This window comes from Citrus sinensis, chromosome 2, assembly GCF_022201045.2.
Source record: "Citrus sinensis cultivar Valencia sweet orange chromosome 2, DVS_A1.0, whole genome shotgun sequence".
In the NCBI taxonomy this organism is placed as follows: Eukaryota; Viridiplantae; Streptophyta; class Magnoliopsida; order Sapindales; family Rutaceae; genus Citrus; species Citrus sinensis.
The window spans coordinates 20863751-20886850 of NC_068557.1; the positions used below are offsets into that span (position 1 = coordinate 20863751).

Below are 23100 nucleotides of genomic sequence, written 5' to 3' on the forward strand. Positions count from 1 at the left end.
GGGGTCCGCGCCTCCTCCTCCCGGTATTGCTGATCTTCCACCTCCCGAGATAGCTAACCCTTCACCTGCTGAGGCCGTTGACCCTCCTAATCCTTAGGTCTATTTTTGTAAAGACTCTAGATTGTCATTTGCTTTGTAAACATTTGAACGTTTATAAATTTTTAAATGCTCTCTATTGGCTTTCTTGTCTGGTTTTGCTCACGGGTTGCTTCTGCAAAATAACTTGACAATTTATTTGATTTTGCCTGTTGGTTCTTTAGTGCATCGAGCAGGAATAGGCATCCGTTTGCCTAGCAAAATTTTCGCAAAATTGTCTGCTGGTCTTCGGTGACCGAGCAAGAGCAGACACTTATTTGCCTTAGTAAAATTTTCGTAAATTTAGCTGCTGGTCTTTCGTTGACCGAGCAAAAGTAGGCACTTATTTGCCTTAGAAGAATTTTCATAAATTTAGCTGCTGGTCTTTCGTTGACCGAGCAGAAGCAGGCACTTACTTGCCTTAGTAGAATTTTCGTAGATTAGCTGCTGGTCTTTCGTTGACCGAGCAGAAGCAGGCACTTTCTTGCCTTAGTAGAATTTTCGTAGATTAGCTGCTGGTCTTTCGTTGACCGAGCAGAAGCAGGCACTTTCTTGCCTTAATAGAATTTTCGTAGGATTAGCTGCTGGTCTTTTGTTGACCGAGCAGAAGCAGGCACTTTCTTGTCTTAGTAGAATTTTCGTAGATTAGCTGCTGGTCTTTCGTTGATCGAGCAGAAGCATGCACTTTCTTGCCTTAGTAGAATTTTCGTAGGATTAGCTACTGGTCTTTTGTTGACCGAGCAGAAGCAGGCACTTTCTTGCCTTAGTAGAATTTTCGTAGATTAGCTGCTGGTCTTTCGTTGACCGAGCAGAAGCAGACACTTTCTTGCCTTAGTAAACATTTAATGGGCTTGCTAGCAGAAGGGTTCCATACTGAATTCATCTTTATTGAATTTCGAATGCGTTATAGAAATGTGGAATATATGTGTGTGTCACCAATCACCGTGCTCATAACAGAAATGACTTATCAAAATGAAAACTAGTAGAGCACTTTGCTTACTGAAAGTATTTTTTCAAGTGCTCGGCGTTCCACGACCTCTTCACCTCTCGTCCGTCTGGGCACGCCAGCTTGTAGGATCCTAGTCCAGTTGCTCGTATCACCCTGTACGGGCCTTCCCATTTCGGACCAAGAGCTCTATGGTTGGGATCCCTGGTGTTTTGGTTCACCTTCCTGAGCACCCAATCTTTTGTTTGGAACTGCCTCACGCGTACGTTCTTGTTGTAATAACGCGTGACCCTTTGCTGGCACTAGGCCACTTTCTGCGAAGCCCCTTCCCTTTTCTCCTCCAGCAGGTCCAGGCTCAAGCAGATCTGCTCGCCATTTTGCTCCTCATTGAAGTATTCCGTCCGATGTGTTCCTACTCCAATTTCTGCTGGGACTACTGCCTCATGACCAAAAGCTAAGGCAAATGGGGTTTCCCCTGTAGCGGTTTTGTGAGTTGTCCGGTAAGCCCACAGTACCCCTGGTAGCTCGTCAACCCAAGCTCCTTTCTTCTCTCCCAGTCTAGTCTTCAGGAGTTTCTTTACCACTTTGTTGGCTGCTTCCACTTGTCTGTTTGCCTGGGGGTGTGCGGGGGTGCAGAACTTCAGGTCTACCCCTAGGTTCCGGTAAAACTCTCTGAAGTTGTTGTTGTCAAATTGCCTCTCATTATCGGTGATGATGGTATAAGGGATTCCGTATCTGCAGATGATATTCTTCCAGATAAAATCCGTTGTCTTTCTCTCCGTGATTTGGCTAAGGACCCCCACCTCTATCCACTTGGTGAAGTAGTCTACAGCTACAATTGCATGGGTTGCCCATTGAGCAAAAGGCCATGGGGATGTCATAGTGGTTAGCATTTATGGGGGTTGTGTGGGAACCTCAGAGAAGCTTTGGCATGTTTTACAGTTTTTTGCCATCTTTTTTGCATCCTGGTGCATGGTTGGCCAGAAGTATCCTTGCCGGAGTGCCTTGAAGGCTAAAGTTCTTGCTCCCGAGTGATTGCCGCAAATTCCTTCATGAATCTCCCTTAGTACATAATCTGCCTCCTCGTCATCCACACATCGCAAAAGGGGCAAAGTGAATCCTTGGCGGTAGAGTACCCCATCGAGTAGTGTGTACCTCGCTGCTCGGCACTTTAGCTTTCTTGCTTGCCTTTTGTCCTCTGGTAAAACGCCATTGCGGATGTATGCAAGAATCGGGTCCATCCAGGATTCTTCAGTGCTTACTCTCATTACCTCTACTTCCTCTCCTATACTCGGCGAGGTTCTCACCTCTAGTGGAACTGATTTAGGTAATTTGGGATCTACAATTGCGGCCATCCTAGCCAACATGTCAGCTCGGTAATTTTCATTTCGGGATATCTACTTCACCTCTACCTCATTGAAGAGTTCAACCATCTGCTTCGCCTTCTTTAAATAAAGTCTCAATTTCTCTTCCCTTAGTTGGAATTGATCGCTGAGTTGGTTACATACTAGCTGGGAATCTGCTCGGATTTCTACCTTTTCTGCTCGTAATGCATGTGCAAGACCGAGCCCAGTAATGAAGGCCTCATATTCAGCTTGGTTGTTCATAAACTGGAATTCGAACTTTACAGCGTAGGATACCTCAACACCTTCTGGGCTTCGTATTATAACTCCTGCCCCGGATCCCTGTTCACTACGTGACCCATTAACCATTACCAGTCATATCCCCTTTGAATCCTCCTGTTCTGCTGGTTGTCCCTCCTGGACCTCTTCCCATTGTTCAACACGGTCAACCATAAAATCTACCAGGGTTTGGGCCTTGATTGCTCCTCGGGGCCTATAGGACAGGTCAAATTCGCTCAACTCCACGGACCATTTTACTAACCGACTAGACGCATCCGGTTTTTGAAGCACTTGCCGAAGGGGCTGGTCAGTCATCACAACGATCTAGTGGGCTTGGAAATATGGTCGGAGTTTGCGTGCTGCCGTTATCAGAGCCAGCGCCCACTTCTCCATTAGTGGATATATGGTTTCTGCGTCCACCAGGGCCTTGCTTGTGTAGTATACCGGGTGTTGCTTCCCTTCTTCTTCTCGGACTAAGACCGAGCTGGTAGCCCACTTAGAGATTGCCAAGTCAAAAGCAGCTGGTCACCCTCTCTCGGAGTTGATAGTAACGGGGCGCGGGCTAGGTATTCCTTCAGCTGTCCAAATGCCTCATCGCATTCCGGTGTCTATTCTATCTTTCTCCCTTTCTTTATGATTTGGAAGAAAGGGTGACACTTATCAGTGGCTCGCGAAATGAATCGGTTCAATGCTGCCAATTTCCCCGTAAGGCTCTGCACCTCCTTAACTGTTCGTGGGGACCTCATTTCTATCACCGCCCGTATCTTTTCCAGGTTGGCCTCAATCCCTCGATGGCTCACCAGGTATCCCAAAAATTTGCCCGACCTGACCCCAAATGCGCATTTCTCCGGGTTCAGCTTCATTTCGTACCTCCTCAGTAATTCGAAGGTCTCTTCCAAGTGCTTCACATGATCTCTCGGTTCTCTTGACTTGGTGATCATATCGTCCACATATACTTTCATAGTGTGACCGATTAATGGTTTGAAGACCTTGTTCACTAACCTTTGATAGGTAGCTCCTGCATTTTTCAGGCCAAAGGGCATCACCCTGTAACAAAACAAACTCATGTTAGTTATAAAGGTAGTGCTTTCCTCATCCTGCTCGTTCATGGGTATCTGGTTGTATCCGGAAAAGGCATCCATGAAACTGAGCAGACTATGACCCGCGGTTGAGTCCCCCAACTGATCTATTTTTGGTAGGGGAAAACTGTCCTTCGGGCATGCCTTATTGAGGTCCGTGAAGTCTACACACATTCTCAACTTCCCATTGGCCTTCTTTACCAGTACTACATTGAAAATCCACTCCGGGTACTTGGCTTCCCTTATAAATCCTGCTTTCAGCAGCTTTCCTACCTCGGCATTTATGGCTTCGTACCTTTCATGGTTAAAGCACTTCCTTTTCTGCCTCACCGGCCTTGCCCCTTTCTTGACTGCCAGCTTGTGACAAGCTACCCCGCGATCAATACCTGGCATATCCTCATGAGACCAGGCAAATATGTCTGCATGAGACTGTAGACACTTCACCAGCTCGCCTTTTATTGCTTCGCCCAATTCTGATCCGACCTTAACCACTCTGCTAGGGTCACACCTGCTTACAACAACTTCCTCCAGCTTCTCAACAGGTTCCTGGCGACCATTTTTTGAATCCCCTCGGTTATCTAGAGAGGTAACCTGCAGTGTTTCCTTGGCCGTTGTAGCATAGCAGCTCCTGGCCATTCTCTGGTCGCCCTTTACTACGCCCACAACTCCATTTATTCTGTACTTCAGCGCCAGATAATGTGTGGACATTACACATTGGCTTATCCTCATGAACGGTCTCCCCAATATCATCTGGTAAGGACTTCTTTCCTCTACCACGACAAAGTCCAGCATCATCGTTCTTTCAAATGGCTTTGTCCCCACAGTAATCGGGAGTTCAATGACCCCCATGGGAGTTAATCGTCCCACTCCAAATCCCTTCAAGGATGTATTCGTCCGCTCCAGCTTTAAGTCTGAAATCCCCATATCATCTAGGGCCGACTTAAACAGAATATCGACTGAGCTACCCGTGTCCACCAGTATTCGCCTCAATTCCGTACTAGCTACTAATGCTTTAATCACCAGTGCATCCTCATGAGGATACAAAATGCCCTCTTCGTCATCCTCCGTCCACATAATGGGAACTTGCCGCACTCTTGCCTTCTTGGCTGCTGGCAAATTTAGAAGCACCTCCTTGCCAGTCATGGCGTATCTCCCATAGTTCTTCCATGCTCTGTTCGAATCCCCGGCCAATGTTGGCCCTCCTGCTATCACACGGATGGTCGGCTGTTCACGTTCCAGATCCCTCTCAACTCATTCACCCCGCGTGTACTGTGATTCCACGACATGAGACATTCCATCTACATACTCGTCCAAGTATCGGTTCCTCACTAAATCCTCCACCTGAATCTTCAGGTCACGACATTGGCTGATAGTGTGACCGTGAGTGTCGTGGAACTTGCAGAATCTGCTCTTATCCCGTCGGTGAGTCAGTTTTGTTATTGGAGCTGGAGGATACAGCAGGCCTCGTCCCTCGATCCTCTCATACAATTCCTCCATGGAGATCTTTAATGGAGTGTACTGTCTATATGCCAAGCTCTGGTCTACCAACTGAACTGCTCGGCTATCATGAATGTCACCTCGGGCTGGCGTAGTCACTAACTGATCTGGTCGTCTAGCCCTGGAATTGGTTGCATGTAATGCTTTGGGAGCGTTGTGATAGGGGTGGGCAGCCATCTGCCGGAATTCTCGCTGCCGCTCTGGGATCGGGGGGCGCGGAGGTTGAGCCCGGCTGTGTTGGAACTGTTGTGCTCTCGGAGCTATGGGTAAGGGCGGGACCGAGCTGATATTCTGCCCATCACTGAAGATTCTCCAGTTCGCTTTTCCGACCCGCTCCCTTTCGGGGCTCTCCGTTCCTTTCGCCTCAGCTCTTCCAGCTGTTCACTTTTAATTCATGCCGATTTCTCCTCTTCGATTTCTATATCTCACCTCGCCTGCTCATACCCCGACGAGTAATTCTGTACGAGGGGGCTTCTTAAGTTATACCACAATCGGCCGATTCTTACACCTTCTTTTAATCCCCTCAACGCCTGCGGGTGATTAAAAGCTCCCAGATCCAGCACGGCTCGGTGATATCGTTTTACAAAATCTCGAAAGGATTCATGCTCCTCTTGCTTCATCCCCATCAGTTCCATCATGTCGTCCTTTGGGGCCACTGCCCCTCGGAACTGCTCGGCCAACTCCTGGCACATCTGCTCATATCCCTTTATACTTCTTCGGGGCAGCTTGCGGTACCATTCTCGGGCTCGTCCTTCTAGTGTCAACGGGAACACCCTGCACCTCTGAGCTGGTGTCAGCCCCTGCACACCCGTCATGTCGTTGAAACGCTCAATGTGCACCAACGGGTCACTTCGCCCGGAGTATTTGAGGTCGGGGAAGCGGAAATCTCTTGGGATTATGGTACTCATGATCTCAGTTCATAACGGAGATTCTTCATCTAGCATTATCCTCCAGCTCGGGGGCTTTCTCTTGCCTTGTATCTCCTCTATCACCTGCGCCAATCTGCGCACCTCCCCCTCCAATTCTATAGCACGATCAGGATCACGTGCAGCTATCTGGTCTCGCTCCTGCTCGGCGTTCTGCAACCGCTGTCTGAGCTCTCCTTCATCAACACTGGCCCCTCGGCCATTAATTTCCAGTATCCGTCCGGGGCGAGGTTGGTCTCTCCCTTCATCCACGTGTTCCCCTGGGACCCGACCAGTACTTCTGTGGGGATGCACCCCATTAGGTTGGTCTGCAGACGGAGGGATTTGCTCGACTCTACGCCCCCGAAGGCTGGGTTCTACTCCAACTTCATCTCTTCCCATGGGGGTTTCACAATCCCTTCTCCGCTTGTCCCTCAGCTCAAACAATATGGCCGCGAGAGTCTCCATTTGTTTCTCCATCCGCTCCAGTCTATCTTGCATCATCCTCTCTCGGGCTTCATTTGCAATTTCTCGGAGAGTGATTGTCTCCACCGTTTCATTGTCCTCCCTTAAAGTATCCTTTCTTGAAGCTTTCATATCCAATCGTTCACTGCTTCTCCGGTAATCACTAATTTGGTGGTAGCTTTTTATTCAGCTCCCCACAGACGGCGCCAAAATGTTGATGCTTAAATCTGCTTGCCTTTTGACCGACCAAATTCTTTCACCAACGTTTGTGTTGTCAACTGTTGCTCGAACCACTGGGGTTGGAATTACTCTCCTTTCCCTTACTAGACCTACGTTCACCAAAAACGGATCAGAGACGCCAGTGGTTTTGCCGGCGTAAACCCTCCGATGCCTAAGTTAGCACAAGGTGTTTACGGGAAAATAGTTAAATTTATATTCAAGAATGGTTTCTGATTTGCTCGAAGTTTGTAGGAAAATAGCCTGGTTTCAATTTGGCAGCGTTTTCCCCCTCTCAGTTTTTCTGTCCCCTTTCTTCATCGATTTCTTCTTCTTTTATAGCCGTTGTCCCCACGTTCCCGTTTGCCCTTCATCCCACCTTTTTCGGGTAGTGGCAGCCCCTCATGGGACTCTAACTGCTGCATTATGGGCAAACGTGGGATCTCGCGTCTCCCGCAACGGTTCTGGAGAAAGCGCAACTACCGTGATTCTGTGAGATCGTGTTTCCACTTTTTGGGGGACGGGTATCGGCTCGGTATATACCTCTGGTCAGTATTCGTTTCTGATCGGCTCATGATGCCCCCTGTTCTGCTCGTTCCATTTGGCTAAGGTGATTTATGCCGGGGTGGAAATAGTAGCATGGCCGACCTGGTACTTTTATTTGCTTAACACATTGTGCTCGAGTCATTGGACCTCTCCAATAACAAGCTCTCTGGACAAATTCCTCAACAACTTGGAGAGTTGACGACACTTGAAGTCTTTGATGTATCCGATAACCTGCTCACAGGGCCAATACCACAAGGGAAACAATTCAACACATTTGGGAAGGGTTCATTTGATGGAAATCCAGGATTGTGTGGACAACCTTTGTCAAAAAAATGTGACAACTCTGCGACTTCACCACCAGAAGAAGACCCACGCTCAGAATCTCTATTTGCATTTGGTTGGAAGACAGTTCTGATCGGATATGCAAGTGGGACAGTAATAGGAGTGGTACTCGGGCACATCTTCAGCACAAGAAAGTATGAATGGCTTGCCAAGACCTTTCGACTGCAACCGAAAACCAATGGGAGGAGGAGGAGAGTCGGCAGACATAGGCAACGGATGTAATTAACCTTTTTTTCTTTTTCTTTTACGAAAGGCCTGCTTTGTTGTGCTTTAAATTTCTTTTTCCTTCTTTTCTCCGAAGTTTAATAAACCTTTTATTATTGTACATATACTATGTTGTTAATGCAAGTGGGCTAATAATTTGGTGGTTCTTGGCCACTTTACCTTCAGCATAGTGCACTGGCAAATATGAATTGGTCGTCTGCTTCTTTTTTAGTTTTAATTCAGTACCTTGTTATGATCCTGATTTGATTGAATGATCATGTCTTTAATTAACACAATTTACACTAATAGTTGTAAACGATCAGTGCAGCATTCTCTTTTTCCGAATTTGAAAGGATATGATTTCGAAAAAAAATCATATAACTGATGATCAGGTCCTACTGATTTTGGCATCGGCACAAAGGTGGGGGAATTTTTTGTGTTTTACTTTTCATAATTTCCATTATATATATTCTCTAGTTTTATGGGGCAATAACACCGAAATCAGTTAAAGAATCGCTTAAAATTACGAATTAATTTCTCAAAGAGTTTTCTGTCAATGCAGATAGAATTAAGTTTTTGAAGCATCAAAAACTTACTTCGGGTGCCTGCTGTAAAATAAAATCATTAGACATCAAATATGTGCCAATAAGATAATTGGGAAACATTAACTATCATCAAAATTCAATCACAAAGTTAGAAGTGGCGCAAAAGTAATTTGAAATAGAAATACCTTTAGCAAGTTGTTGAAACGTAAAAATATAGTAAACGTGAGTGTTGCTTATTTTAGTCTCTGTTTGATAAAATTTCTTAAATAGAAATTATTTAATTAGAGCTTTTACATTACCAAAAGAAAAGAGTACTTACCAAAAATATTTGAATTGTTTGGTTGTTAATGAGAGTTTTTATTAAAAAATTATAAAATTACTTTAATTGATAATTTTTTTAAAATTATGATGAAAGGATAAAATAAGATTACTAAATAAATTAATGATACTTTAGATGGTTCAACTCTTTAAAAAAAAAATTTACAACCTCTATTTCCAAAATCATAAAATTTAAACTTTTATTAACGGAGGTAAAATAACTTATCCCCAAAAACTCTACTCAAAATATAATCAAACAATACTAAATTAAAAAAATTATGAAATTAAATAAATATTTTTAACTATTTTTAACTATTAGATAAGTCAAATGAAATGAAATTAGAGACTATTTACTATACCTTTGTCTTGTTTGTCATACTCTACACTCCCAACCGCAAGATGATAAAACTTTCTTAATTTTCACAAAAATAGTTACTGCTTTTTCAGAGCAGCGCCAGCTTTCAAAGCTTAGGCAAATGGATGAAGTTTTAAGTTTTAACCCCAATCATTAAGCTGATGTAATTCAGATCAATGTTTGACTCTCCATTACCAAAAGCACATTTTATTAATTTGAAAAGCCATTTTCTCTCGGCTTGCTTGTTATTGTAATTATTAACATTTTCTAAGAAACTAAGCAACCTTAATTTAAACTAAAACTGTCGTGATTTAGGATAATTTCTGGTTATCATTATGGACGAGTGGAAGTACCACAATAAGAGTGTGTGATCAACTTCATAAATTGTCTACAGCTCTTACTTATTACTTAATTCTTGTGCACACCATTGACAATTAAAATTAAAGAATCCATGTGGTTAGGGGTCATGGATAATCATAATTCAGTGTAGACAAAAAGCATGGTTAATAGCCGGCAAGGAAGAAAGGCTGGATTGGTTTCCTTTTTCTTTTTTTTTTCTTTTTTTTTTTAATGTAATCTTTCAATTTTATCCTCCACAATAATATATCTATATAACTTTTGAAAAATTATCTCTACGCCATTTTTGTTTTGTCATATGTACATCCAATCACCTCAAAATTTTGACATGTTCTTTGCACCACCTTTATTTTTAAGTTTGTATCAATAAATCATTTTGACACTATAAAATAATCATTTTACCCTTAAATGAATTAAAAAACTATTTTATTATACAAAATTTAAAAAAAAAATCATAATTACAAGAATACCCCTGAATTTAATAAAATAAATAAATCTCAAATCCAATATGTTCATTTTTTATAATTACAATCTCATTTAAAAATTATCATGTTAATTTTTTGTAATTATAATTTCATTCAGTTTCTAAAGAGAAGTTTTTTAATATTAATTATAGGGAAGTTTACAATAATTATAGGGAGCTTTTCTCTTCATGTTAATTTTTGTAAACTTCCCTATACTTAATTTAATCACAAAAATAAATAAAATTATAATTACAAGGTGTTAATATTTTTATAATTATAATTTCATTTAAAAATTATCATCTAAGATTTTGAAATTTATTTGTTTTATTGAATTTAGAGGTTTTTCTTGTAGATATAATTTTTTTATTTTTCAAAATTTTCTAGAATAAAATAATCTTTTAATTCATTTAGGAGTAAAATGATTATTTTTAGTGTTAAAGTGGTCGATTGATACAAGTTTAGAAATAAAGGTAATGAAAAGAACATGTCAAAATTTTGTGGTGGTTAAATATATATACAACAAAATAAAGGTGGTGTCAAGATAATTTCCCTAACTTTTTTTCTTAATTTACATTATGTTTTGGACCAAGCGCTTGTTTTTCATGTGTTTGTATAAATCGATTTTGCCAAATTCACAGAATTATACTAACAAAAAGGACCATTTTCGTGCCTAGCTTTATTTTGAACCCATGGCAATGGCTCTCTAAACTTCCGCATCCACAAACCAACGTTTTTTTTTTCCTTCCAATTCTCTAGATACAGCTCATAGAAAGAACCTAAAATTTACTTAAAAGAACGCCATGTGGTTGATAGATGCCCAGCACAATCCCATATTTAATTATTTTAAGCATAGGTCACTTGTTCCAACCAAGTTAGGGTGTCAATTCTCAAAAGCCATTTGGGTTGATGCTAGCTCCTTTTGATAGTATAGACAAAAGCATGGTCAATGGCCGAATAGGAAGAATACGACACTCAGAAAGAACCTAAAATTTTTTTATCCTAAAAGAAGAATTGATTGTGAATTAATCCCAGCAACATCACATTTGGCGCCGCCTATAAAAACATCTCAATTCTATGCCTGACCCTCCAAACAAAATCCTCCAGCCTTCCTATCATAGAAAGTTTTAAAAGGAATTGCGTTTAATAAGAAATTATGGGGTTATTCTCATTTTCCTTCACTTTAATGCACATACTTCTTCTGCTCTCAATGTTTCAGCACACGCTTGCTGGCTTGCAGCCACTCTGCCAGGATGACGAGCGTTCTGCCTTGCTGCAATTCAGGCAAAGCCTTACTGTCGTTCAGTGTTCTTTTGATGATTATCCTTCAGCTTATCCCAAGGTTGCATCATGGAGCCAGGAAGAAGAAAATAGCGACTGCTGCTTATGGGACGGCATCAAATGCAACGAAGACACTGGTCATGTGATCAGGCTTGATCTCACAAGCAGTTGCCTCTATGGTTCTATCAACTCTAGCAGCAGCCTCTTTCAACTTGTCCATCTGGAATGGCTTGTTCTGTCCAATAACCACTTCAATTTTTCTGAAATTCCTTCAGAAATCAAGAATCTGTCAAGACTAACAGCTCTATCTCTCTCTAATTCTTCATTTTCTGGTCAAATACCAGCAGAGTTGCTGGAGCTCTCCAAGTTGGAGAGTCTTGATCTATCATTTAATAATTTTCATTTGAAGCTCCAAAACCCGAGTCTAGCAAATCTAGCTGACAAGTTAGCCAACCTGAAAGTACTTCACCTTGGACAAGTCAATATTGCTTCTACAGTTCCTCATGCATTGGCAAATCTATCATCTTTGTTTTTCTTATCTCTCACTGATTGCCTATTGCAAGGTGAATTCCCTGCAGAGATTTTCCAGTTACTCGAACTTGCATTTCTCACTCTGACGTACAATCACCATCTCACCGGGTATTTGCCAGAATTTCATAATAGCAGTGTCCTTGTAGATTTGAGACTTTCACATACAAGATTTTCAGGTAAGATTCCAAATTCAATAGAAAATCTTGAATCCCTATATTCCTTGGGTATTAGAGGTTGCTCATTTTCAGGGAAACTTCCTCTTTCACTTGGTAATCTTACTAAACTCAACCATCTATACCTTTCTGGTAATGATTTTTCGGGTGAGTTGCCTGCTTCCTTGGGAAAACTTTCTTCTTTGAAAACACTAGAGATCATTTTATGCAACTTCTCTGGCAAAGTTCCGGATTCACTTGGTAACCTTACACAGCTGAATTCTTTAACAATTTCTGTGACAAATTTTTCTGAACAAAACTCTTATTCGTTGTCTTGGATCCCTAAACTTAACCAACTCACTTATTTGGACCTTTCAGGGAGCAAAATAACTGGTGAGATGTTATGTCTGCTCTCGAATCTAACAGAACTTACTCAAATAAGTTTGGCTCATAACCAATTAACTGGTCCAATCCCCTTTTGCTTTATGAACCTGAACAAATTATCAACTCTGTACTTACATAATAATCAACTGACTGGCCATATTCCAGTTGAAGTTAGAAAGCTAACCCAATTGCAGATTCTGCGTTTGGCGGAGAATCAATTGGAAGGCTCTGTTCCTAACTCTATCTTTGAGCTAAGGAATCTTCAAGCGCTTGACCTTTCCTACAACAATTTGAGTGGCACAGTGGATCTAAACATGCTCCTTCTTAACTTGAAATCTTTAACATCATTAATTCTCTCGTCAAACAAGTTTTCATTGCTCACTGGAACCAATGTCAGTACTAATTTGCCAAATTTCACTGTAATAGGATTCAGGTCATGCAACATTAGCGAGTTCCCATATTTTTTGCACAACCAAGATCAATTAGTTTCTCTGGATCTTTCCTCCAACAAGATAGCTGGCCAAGTACCCCAATGGTTGTTAAATGTAAGCACAAAGAGTTTGGAATATTTGAACTTTTCTGACAACCTATTGTCGGGATTCGGGCAGGATCTCTTTGTTCTTCCATGGTCTAAAATGAATACTTTAGACCTCGGGTTTAATAAGCTCCAAGGACCGCTCCCAGTTCCATCATCAGTGTCATTCTATTCCTATCTAGTTTCAAACAATCAGTTGACAGGGGAAATTCCAATCCAAATATGCAGTTTGAATGGTCTTCACGCTCTTGATTTGTCTTACAACAACTTAAGTGGCATGCTTCCAGACTGTTTGGGTAATTTCAGTGTTGAGTTGTCAGCACTAAAACTGCAAGCTAACAACTTTTATGGAATCATCCCTCAAACCTTCATGAACGGAACAAATCTGATGATGATTGATTTTAGCAACAATTCATTGCAAGGAAGAGTACCTAAATCTCTAGCCAATTGTGTGAAGCTAAAATTTCTTCATCTTGGGGATAACCAAATCACCGATGTCTTCCCTTCTTGGTTGGGAACTCTTCCAGAGTTAGAGGTTCTCATTTTGAAATTCAACAACTTTCATGGAGAAATAGAGGAACCTCAAACAGGTTTTGAGTTTCCCAAGCTGCGCATCATTGATCTCTCTCACAACAGGTTTACAGGTAATCTTCCGTCAAAGCACTTCCACTGTTGGAATGGAATGAAAGATATCAAAGCAAGTAACCTAACATATTTGCAGGTTAAACTCATGCCGTATGATGTACTTGGGTTTACCTACTATGGTTATGCTGATTACTCACTAACAATGAGTAACAAAGGCACAGAGATAGAATATCCCAAGCTGTCAAATTTGATCGCAGCAATTATTCTCTCGGACAACAATTTTGTTGGAGAGATTCCAACATCAATCTCTAGTCTAAAGGGGCTTCGGACTCTTAACCTTTCCAACAACAATCTCCGAGGGTACATTCCATCAACTTTCAATAACCTAACGGTCATAGAGTCATTAGACCTCTCTAGTAACAAGCTCACAGGACAAATTCCTCAGCAACTAGCAGAGCTCACATCCCTTGCATTCTTTGATGTGTCACACAACCATCTTAGGGGAGCTATACCACAAGGGACGCAATTCAGCACATTCGCGAATGATTGGTTTGCTGGAAATCCAGGATTGTGTGGAGAACCTTTGTCTAGAAAATGTGGAAACTCTGAGGCCTCACCAGCAGAAGATGATCCTGTTATAAGTGAATATGAAATAGTTCACTCAAAGCAAGGATAAATGGATGAAAGTACTACACATTTTATTCACAATGAGGTTGCCTTTTATAGGCGTTACATGAACAAACTTAACGAAATAATAGCGGCCATTATTCAGTAAATATTGCAGCCACTTTCCAGTAACTCTAGCCTAAAGACTAGGTAAACTCAATCTTGCAAATAACATTACCAACAAACTTCCTAAAGACTAGGACCATAAAAGCAACTTATTGACACAAGGAAATTCCAACAATCCCTCCCTTAAACTAAATGTTATTAACATTCAGTTTAAACATTCTGCAGAATCTTCCTCAAATTGTAATTTACAAACTCCAAGTGACTTTCTCAGCTTAAAAAATCTAGCCAATTTGAGGGGTTTAGTAAAGATGTCAGCAACTTGGTCTTCACTCCTGCAATAAACAAGATCAATGACTTCATTTTTTGTCAAGTCTCGCAAGAAATGGTATCTCACATCTATGTGCTTGCATCTTCCATGTAGAACCGGATTCTTTGAAAGTTTAATTGTTGAACTATTATCACAGAAGATTTGTGTTGACTCTGGTTGCTTAAACTGAAGTTCATGAAGAATATTTCTCAGCCAAAGTGCTTGACATGCACAAGAAGCTGCTGCAACAAACTCAGCCTCAGTTGTTGACAAAGTAACTATCGGTTGCTTCTTAGATGACCATGAAATAGCTGCTGAACCAAACATAAATACATATCCAGATGTGCTTCTTCTGTCATCCAAATCTCCAGCATAATCACTGTCTGTAAAGCCATACAAATCTGATTTTTTACCCTTTTTGTAGAACAACCCAAATTCAGCAGTACCACGCAAGTATCGAAGAATTCTCTTTGCAGCTAAAAGATGATCCTCTCTTGGACGCTCCATATATCTGCTGATGGAACTAACTGCATGCATTATATCAGGTCGAGTTGCCGTTAAGTACATCAAGCTTCCAACAATCTGTTTGTAAAGGGTACTATCAACTATTCTTCCTGCAGGATCCTTAACAAGCTTCAATCCTTTTTCAATTGGAGTAGTGACAGAGTTGCAGTTCTTCATTTGAAATCTTTCCAAGATCTCTTCCACATATTTCTTTTGACAAATAAAATTTCCAGCATCAGATTGTATGACTTCTAAGCCAAGAAAATAATGCAGCAAACCAAGATCAGTCATATCAAATTCAAGCATAATGGATTCCTTGAATTTCTCAAACATTACTCTGTCATTTCCCGTGTAAATCAAATCATCTACATATAAGCATACCATAAGCATTTTCCCATCATCTCCAATTTTTGTGTACAAAGTATGCTCATATGGGCATTTTCGAAAACCTTCCTTCAAGAAATAAGCATCTATATGACTATACCAAGCTCGGGGTGCTTGTTTTAGTCCATATAGAGCTTTTTTCAATTTATAGACTTTATGCTCACTGCCTAATTTCACATATCCAGGAGGTTGTTCGATAAATACCTCTTCTTGTAGCTCCCCATGCAAGAATGCTGATTTCACGTCCAGTTGAAAAACAGGCCATGAATTTTGTGCTGCAAGAGCAATAATCAATCTGATCGTTTCAAGTCTTGCAACGGGAGCAAATACTTCTTTATAATCCACGCCGAACTCTTGCTTGTAGCCTTTGGCGACTAGGCGTGCCTTGTATTTATCAATTTCACCATTTTCCTTCAATTTTGTCTTGTAAACCCACTTGACTCCTATTGTCCTCTGCCCCATTGGAAGTTCAGTCAACTCCCAAGTATTATTTTTTTCAATGGATGCAATTTCTTCGTCCATGGCTTTTAGCCATTTTTTTTCTTTGACAGCTTCTTTAAAAGTTGTAGGATCACATTCTGAAAACAAGGCAAAGTGTATGAGTGGATTCTCAAGAGTGTTAAATCCTGTTACCTCATAATCTGACATCCATGCAGGCCTTCTTCTATCACGTTGAGAACGTGAATCTGTAGCTTCAACTTGTTCATCAAGTTCATTTGTTGCTGGTGGAGTTTCTGCTGAGACTCTATTTTGCGGCAGGTCAGGAGCAGAGACTGTTGAAGGCTGAAGTTGCTGTGAATTTTCTTCAATTTCACCATCGAAATCTACTGGAATTTGTTGCCCAACAGAACTGCATCTCCACATCCATGTCTTCTCTTCATCAAAAATGACATCACGACTAATGACAATTTTCTTGATGATGGGATCATATAATTTGTAGGCCTTTGAATGATCACTAACACCAAGAAAAATGCACTTTACACCTTTGTCATCTAATTTTCTTCTTTTCTCATCTGGTACGTGGACATATGCTATACATCCAAATACCCGAAAGTGATCTACTGCCGGCTTACATCCACTCCATGCTTCTTCAGGAGTTATATTTTGAACAGCTATTGTGGGGCTTCTGTTCAAAATATAAACACTCCAAACAACTGCTTCAGGCCAAAAACTTTTGGAAAGACCACTCCTCTGCAGAAGGCTTCGTACCATATTAAGAATTGTACAATTTTTCCTCTCGCATACACCATTTTGCTGAGGTGTGTAGGCTGCTGTCAATTGTCTTCTAATTCCATGATTTTCACAGAAGCTTCCAAATTCTTGAGAGTTGAACTCTCCACCACGATCAGTACGCAATATTTTAATTTGGCTGTCAGCTTCTCTTTCAACTAGTGCTTTAAACATTTGAAAGGCTGTGAAAGCTTCCGATTTTTCTTGCAAGAAATAAACCCAGGTTTTTCGACTAAAATCATCAATAAATGAGATAAAATATCATTTACCTCCATTTGATGTTGGCTTGATTGGTCCACATAAGTCAGAATGCACTAGCTCCAGCACTTTCTTTGCCCTCCGAGATTTTCCTTTTGGGAAATTATCTCGATGTTGCTTACTGACAATACACTCTTCGCAAAGCTGTGAAGGTTGCTCAAATTGTGGAAGGCCTACCACCATATTTTTCTGCTGCAAGGTCTTCAATCCACCAAAACTAAGATGCCCGTAACGAAAGTGCCATAACCATGCTGTATCTTTGAAATTTGCAGCAAAACATGAGTGTGCAGTATGGTGAAGATACAATGGGAACATTCTGTTTGCCGTCATTTTCACTTGAGCAATTAAGCCCAATTTTTCATCGTGGATTCGGCAAACTCCTTCCTTGATAGAGATCTCATACCCCTTTTCTTGTAACTGGCCAACACTGAGAAGGTTAGTTTTCAGTTCAGGAATGAATAGAACATTTGAGATAGAATGAGAACTTTCCTTGGTTTGGATTGCAACCCTTCCTTTCCCCATGACAGAAACTGTGGAGTCATCACCAAATTTTACAGTATTCCGAAAAGTCTCATCCAAGTCAGAAAAAGCAGATTTATCCCCACACATATGATTGCTGCAACCGGTATCTAAGTACCATAGATTTTGGTGACTTTCCTCCTTTGTATGACATGCCATAAGAAGGGAAATTTCTTCTTCCTTCTTTTCTGCAAAGTTAGATTTCTCACCACGATTCTTATTTAAATTAGTACGGCACTCGGAGCGGTAATGACCGTACTTCTGACAACGGAAGCATTTAACATTCGATTTGTCTTTAGACTTTGGTTTATGTCATGTCGAATTCTGACCATCATAATCCTTTCCTTTTCCTTGACAATCATCAACCTTTTCTTCTGATCTGTTCTGCCCATTCTTGCCTTTCCAACCTCCTTTACCCCCTCCAGTTGGTTTGAGATTTGCTGCTGCCTGTAATGCCTGTTCTTCCTTATCCTGTCGGATTACTTTCTGCTCATGGACTAGCAAAGTGCTTTCCAATTCATCAATCGAAAGTGTGTCAATATCCCTTGATTCCTCAATCGCACAAACAACATAGTTAAATTTTGCCCTTAAAGATCTAAGAATCTTCTCAATTATGATAACATCCTCGAGCTGCTCGCCATGAATTCGTCTCTTATTTGCAATTGCCATTGTCCTTGCAAAGTATGCTGAGACCGACTCTCCCATCTTCATTCGTAGAGATTCAAATTCAGCTCGAAGTGTCTGGAGGTGTACCCGCTTCGCCCTTGCTGTCCCTTGATACTTCTTTTTCAAGGAATCCCAAATTTGTTTGGAGGAGTCTTTGTTAAGAATTGTTTCCAAGATTGAGCGATCAATAGCTTGGAACAAGTAATTCTTTGCCTTGAGATCCTTTAATCGTTGCCCTTCAAGCTCTATTTTCTGAGCATCCGTCAAAACAACACCGGCTGGTGGTTCAGTTATTCCAGTTGAAACAACTTGCCAATACTCCTTGGACCTTAAGAAATTCTCCATCAACATGCTCCAATGGTCATAGTGACCATCAAAGCGGGGAATTGCAGGTTGAACAAAATTCTCAGAAGCCATGAATTTCTGCTGCTGCAACACGAGTGAAAACAAGCCAAGTAAGCTGCTGTTACTAACTCTGTCAATCCCACTCTTCTAATTCAAGTTCTGATACCACTGTTATAAGTGAATATGAAATAGTTCACTCAAAGCAAGGATAAATGGATGAAAGTACTACACATTTTATTCACAATGAGGTTGCCTTTTATAGGCGTTACATGAACAAACTTAACGAAATAATAGCAGCCATTATTCAGTAAATATTGCAGCCACTTTCCAGTAACTCTAGCCTAAAGACTAGGTAAACTCAATCTTGCAAATAACATTACCAACAAACTTCCTAAAGACTAGGACCATAAAAGCAACTTATTGACATAAGGAAATTCCAACAGATCCACCCTCAGAATCTGTACTCGCATTTGACTGGAAGATAGTTCTAGCAGGGTATGCAAGTGGGACAATAATAGGAGTAGTACTTGGGCACATCTTCTGCACAAGAAAGTATGAATGGCTTATAAAGACTTTTCGACTGCCACCGGAAAGTAATGGAAGGAGGAGAAGACATAGGCACAGAATTTAATTAATTAGCTTTTCTTTTTCTTCCGATTTCAATAAATCTCTTTATATTATCGTACTATTATTATGATTTCCCAGTTAGAGCCCATTTGAAATTATTTTTGAGAGATTTAAAGGTGATTTTCAAAAATTAAAAGTTAATTTTAGCGTTTGATAAATTTGTTTAAAAATCATTTTCCACAAAATCACCTTATCATGTGACAGAGAGTAGTTTTTCAAAATCTGATTTTAAAAATCAGTTTTATACTTAAACAATTTCATATATATCCTAATATATGTTATAAAAATCCAAAATTATCTTTTATTCAATTAGGAAATAAAATCATTACATTTAAAGAAATTATTATTATTTTGAACTATATTGAGATAACAAAATAAATACGGTTAATTTGTTTTAGTTACAAATTATTCTATATGCACATAAAATATTACTATATACACATGTTATTATAAAATAAATGCACGGGTAAATAAATTTTATAACTTTATGTCTAATTAAATCATTTGTATTCATACATCAATTTAAAAATGAGATTTGCCAAATATAATTTATTACTTAACTAATTTACAAAACGCCTTTAAAAATAAAATTTACCAAGCGTTTGACTAATATTTTTACAATTTTTTCACAACTAATTATTTCTATATCACAACTAATAACAATTATTTTAAAAACTATAAAATTACCATTCTAGTCATTAATTTAAAAAACGTTTGTATGTAATTGTTTGCCAAACCTATTAGTTAATCACCATGTGACTGATCGAATATCAATTAATACATAAATCATTGAGATGACAGGCATATCCAACATATACTAAAATCACACAAATTTGGTCAGGACATGAGATTAATACAGTCCACTTACTTTTAATATTAATTAGGATTTTATACAAATTCTTTAAAAATAAAAAATTAAAGAATTTAATCGTTACATGAGCCATAAATAATTACGAAACATGAATAAAGACGAAGGCTCATCACTTGAGAAGATTTTATGAAATTGATGCTCACAGTCCCACTCCATAATTGAGTATTCTAGGTCATATATTATAGAATGAAGATTACAAGTATTATTTGTAGGTAACTGTCTAAATGGTCTCTTACCTTGATCGATAAAGCAAATTAAGGTCGCTGCGATCCAATCTCATTCCAAGACCAGGAACTTTGTTGTTGATCTTCAGATATATAGCTTCATCAGGCTGGAGTCGGAGCACAAGCTCATTTGTAGCCTTGTCTAAGTCAGTTCCAAAATTCCGCTTGTACAAGTTTCCAGGGACATGTCTGAACTGAACTCTGATCTCTGCACTGAAGTTTCATTGACACAACATTCTCAAGTCAACCAGTTGAGCATATTCTACAATATAAGAGAACATGGTGAAAGAATAGATCCACATGAAAAGGGAAGAAATACTGCCTACCGTTTGGTATGGAGCGCTTTGCCTGCTTTCATCAGGAAAGGAACCCCATCCCATCTTGCATTGTTGATAAAAAGAGCAGCCGCTGCAAATGTTGGCGTGAGACTGTCCTTTGGCACAGTTGGGTCATCAATATAAGCAGGATATGATTTACTACCCTTGTTGTGGCCCTTGTATTGACCAACAATTACATCTTCAAGCAGAAGCTGTTGCATTGGTCGAAGAACCTTCACCTTAATGAAGCCACGCACAACAAAGTCAATGATTAACTTAAAACAATTGCTAGGAGTGTAGCATTTCCATAACCCACCATGGGATTTGATTCTTCTTTGATGGTGATGGTGGTGCGTAGGTATACCTTAAAATAGGATCTCTAGCAATCATAGAAATGGTACACAAAGGGGACCAGGAGACCACAATTCTAGTTTGTAAAATTTGTCGAAGAAAAGAAAACCAAATTACCTTTTCATTTCTAATGTCTTCTGCATCTAAGCTGACGGGAGTCTCCATTGCAAATAATGCCAGTATTTGCAAGAGATGATTTTGCATTGTATCTCGTATGATTCCATAGTTATCAAAATAACTGGAAAGTTTTACCAAAAAATCAGCTGATCTGGGTGTCTGAAACAACTTCTAGTATAATAACAATATCTTCAGGCAACATATACAACTCACCCCCCCCCCCCCCCCGGTCTCCCTGTTCCAAAATCTTCAGAAAATATAAATTGTGCATTGCGGATGCAATTCCTGGACCATAGAGGCTCAAAAACAAGATTGGAGAATCGAAGCACTGATAGATTCTCAACCAGCTCCTTACCCAAGTAATGGTCAACCTGAAAGGATATCAATACAGTCAAACATTATCCCACATGTCTTTCTTTAAGGAAGCAAATGAGTGACAAACCTGAATATTTGATCCTCTCTTAGATACTGCTTCAAACTTCTAGTTAACTCGCCAGAAGACTTAGAGTCCCGACCAATCGGTTTTTCAACAATGACTCTTGTCCAACCAGTAGCTGATGAAGCTCTAAGGCTAGCACATTTCGCCACCTCCACAAAAATGTTTGGAGGTATTGATAAGTAAAACAACCTGTTCGATAGCTTTCCAACCTAAAATACCATTTTCTTACACTGGGTTAAAAAAATAAAACTAAAATAAACAAACATCAAATTTGACACAGGGAGCTAGTAACTATCTTCCTAAACATGAATTTATTTTACAATTGGTGGAACAATATGAAATATGTCAGTAACTTGGTCCATTACAGAGCAGAACTAATGAATCTAGTAATAGTTCTTATTTGGATTCAATACATTTGCTAGAGACTAACATTTACTAACGGGATTTTACCCGCACCCCCTCCCTATTGCTCCCACCTTCTAGGGGGTATGGAAAACTTCGCTGCAATCAAATAACCATTTAATATCCCATGATATCAAAGGGATATGGAAACAAAATTCCACCAAAAGATAGTTAATGAAATGTTCTGTTAGTTCAAGTATTCAATGGCTCCAATACTACCTAAAATTGAGGGCGAAGTAATTCATAAAGGGAAAGACTCCAAACAGAGATGGACAGTTAATGAAGCAAACGAGGATTTATTCAACTGCACCATTAATCTGTGAGTGGAATTAAGAACATCTTATTATACTTTATTGTTTGAAATTAATATTAAAGCCCTTTAATCCGATACAAGCGTCAGAGGTTTTCTGATTGCAATAATGTTGGGGCCCCGACAGTTTCTGCAGTAGCAAAACGAGATCAGAGTCATCAATTAGCAGAGTACCAGTTTCCGAAAAATATAAATCTGCTTGTTGAAGCCAAAATTTGGCATCAACATCTCTTGCCTTCCCTGTAATATTTTATCGTATCTCAAGGCTTAAGTATCCATTCGCAAGGCTAATTTGTCATGTAGTAAAGACGATAAAATCAACCCTTACTACTTACTTGTTGGACATGCATTAGTAGAATCTGACTCCAGAGTTCCCATAAAGCTACAAATTTCATAAATGTAAAGAAGCAATTAATTACCTCTTTCTCTTTCAGTTTGCTGTCTAGTTCTGCAAAATGCTCCTCAGAGTTGTACAAACCCGAATGGTAAAAGCATCTCTTCAAGAACTGATCCAATTTTGTCTTCACAATTTACCCTGTAAGTTCCCTCAACTATTACTAAATACAAAATGCATAGTCTGCTAAAAAGTACAGTTGAGGGTTTCACAAAATTACATACTTCTTATCAATTCCACAAGTTAAAGTTTTTCTAATCACGTTCCTCAGCTCCTCATCAGTCAATTTAGTCCGAGCATAACCAAAAACTGTAAAATCCTGCATAAGGATGATAAATGGAGGACAAAATGAAAACTTATCAGCTATTGAACATTCATCACGGCACGGTGAAAAAGTGAAATTATTGAAGCAACAAAGCATAGAACCTCAGGCAGACAATCTTCATAGTATAGTGCGAAAAGTGCGGGAAAAATCTTCTTCTTTGCGAGGTCCCCTGAGGCTCCAACAAATGTTATACTGAGTGTAGAACCCGCTTTTTCAGATGATGCCGGAACGGAGGCCTCTATCTCTTGAGGCTCGGAATGGTTGTTGGCCACAGGTTTTCCAGCTAAACCTAAACTCAAAGTAGAGGTGTTCAGAATCCAATCTGATCTACTCAAGATCCGTAAAAATTCGATCTGTAAAAGTCTGATACGTGGATT

General features: G+C 39.8%; 1 pseudogene; it reads right to left on the reverse strand.

The window, feature by feature from the left end:
• The window catches only part of LOC102619194 (glucose-6-phosphate 1-dehydrogenase, chloroplastic-like), a 77343-nt pseudogene extending 54243 nt beyond the window's left edge, over window positions 1–23100 (reverse strand).